The sequence below is a fragment of the Silurus meridionalis genome, chromosome 26 (genome assembly GCF_014805685.1).
Source record: "Silurus meridionalis isolate SWU-2019-XX chromosome 26, ASM1480568v1, whole genome shotgun sequence".
NCBI classification, from domain to species: Eukaryota; Metazoa; Chordata; class Actinopteri; order Siluriformes; family Siluridae; genus Silurus; species Silurus meridionalis.
The window spans coordinates 526,292-528,791 of NC_060909.1; positions in this window are offsets into that span (position 1 = coordinate 526,292).

Genomic DNA, 2,500 nt, shown 5'->3' on the forward strand with positions numbered 1-2,500 from the left:
TCTGAATCTGGGTCTATAGTACGAATTTTAAAATGTTTATTTTTCTTTCAAATACACGATTATTATTTCCTAAATTTCTTTTCTCACAATCTCACTAGAAAGTAGGGATGGACAATATTTTTCTTTCATCCAGATCAGTATTGGCAAACATTATTATTATATTTATTTTGAAAATATATATTTAATTAAATATTTATTAAAATTTTTCTAAATATATACAAAAACCATATTCACATCATCAACTCACGTCACGTTTCTAAAATCCTTCCATTTTATTTTGTGAACGAATGAGTGAATGAGTTTTGTCCCTTTGACTGACGTTTCTCAGAAAGTCCAGATGTGTTTCTTCTCCAAACTGTTACACAAAACTGAACAAACAATTGTGTAGGACATCCTTGGATTCTGGAGCATGGGATGAACCAGGAGACCTAAACCTGTTCCAGCACGACAATGCCCCTGTGCACAAAGCCAGCTCCATGAAGATACTTTGGTTGGAGTGGAAGATCTCCTGCTCTGCAGCTCCAACTCTATTAAACACCTTTGAGATGAATGTGAACCCTGACTGCACCCCAGACCTCCTCACCTTCTCACCTACATCAGTACCTGACTTTACCAACACACTGGAGCTGAACAAATCTCCAAAGAATCTACTGGAACATCTTCCCAGAAGAGTGGAGCTCATTATAACAGCACATGGGGACCAAATGTGGAATGAGATGTTCAGAAATCTGATGGTCAGATGTCCACAAACCTTCGGCCATATATTGTGTATGACTGAGTGCTGAACAGAATGCTGACTTTTTGTGAGATGAACCGAAGCATAAATAAATAAATAAATATATATATATATATAAAATATGTAAATAAAAATATATTAAATATATATTTATCATACGTTCTTAAGGGACAAAACTATAGAAGAAAGTTGGAGATATTTTAGAGTGTCAGTGTGCAGTTTGTGTATCAGTACAGATTTACTGTCCTCTGAAAATAACAACACAGTCATTACTGTCTAAATAACACAACAAAAGTAAGTACACCCTCAGTGAACATGTAAAACTGTGTGTAAAGTGTGAATATTGTGTGTGAACACAATGAGATGCAGCACTGCTTTAATCCTCCTGGGTGTGGAATTCACCAGAGCTGCACAGGTTGTTGCTGGGATCCTCTTTCACTCCTCCATAATGACATCACGGAGCTGCTGGATGTTAGACACATGGTGCTACTCCACCTTCTGCTTGAGGCCCACAGGTGCTCAACAGGGTTCAGGTCTGGAGACATACTTTTTTACTCCATCACAAAGTTCCTTAGCAAAGCAGTTTTTTCATCTTGCTGGTGTGTGTGGGGTCGTTATTATGTTGGAAAACTGCCGTCCGGTCCAGTTTCTGAAGGAAGAACATCATGTTCTGCTTCAGAATGTCACGGTACATGTTGGAATCCAGTAGCAGCAGCACTCAAGCAGCCCCAGACCATGATGATTCCACCACCATGCTACACTGTAGGCAATCACAATTTTCTTGGTTCTCCTCACCAGGGCATCACCACACATGCTGAACACCATCTGAGCCAAACAAGTTTATCTTCGTCTCATCAGACTACAGGACATGTTCCAGTAATTCATGCTCTTGGACAGGAGTCTTCAGCAAACTGTTTGTGGGTTTTCTTGTGAGCAGCTTTAGAAGAGGCTCCTTCTGGGACGATTTATTATGCTATTAGTTGTTGGTCCAATAAAACCCAATTCTGTTTGCAGAGTCTGATCTCAGAATTCAGGTGTAATACTTGTTTTTATGTGTATTATGTAAAACCTCATGAATTTTCCTTCCACATTATTGCAGAAAACATGATAAAAATGTGTGTGTTGCTCTCAGATGTTTGTCAGTCCAGTCACAGTTTTTTTTCCGGTGCTGTTTCCAAACACTCAAAATGATACCGTAAGCTTGATGAAGCTCCTACAGAGCATGAGACAGATCAGAAGGTGAAAGTTTGCAAAACGAACCAAAACATCAGTGCTGAAATCAGCTGCGAGTAAAAGGTCCACCAGCAGATGAGGCCAAACACTGATGTTTATTTTATTGCAGTGACATTAAAAGGCGTCTTCATCACAACAGCGTTTTTATTTCTGTTCAGTGGTTTATTACTCCATCAAATACTGCTCACATGGGTTAGGGTTAGGGTTAGGGTGTTTGTGTGTGTGTGTGTGTGTGTGTGTGTGTGTGTGTGTGTGTGTGTGTGTGTGTGTGTGTGTGTTGATATGTGTGGTGTGTGTTTATGCATTTATCTTTATGTTTATTTGTGTGTGTGTGGTGTGTATGTGGGTTTATGTTATTGTGTGTGCGTGTGTGTGTGTGTGTGTGTGTGTGTGTGTGTGTGTGTGTGTGTGTTTTCAAGTGATGGGTGAAGACCTTCCTCTTCCTCTTCTTGGTGGTTATGTACAGGAAGTCTCTTTCACCATGCAGTGAATCTGCACACTGAGAATCCTCCCAATTCCTGTGATGTAAAT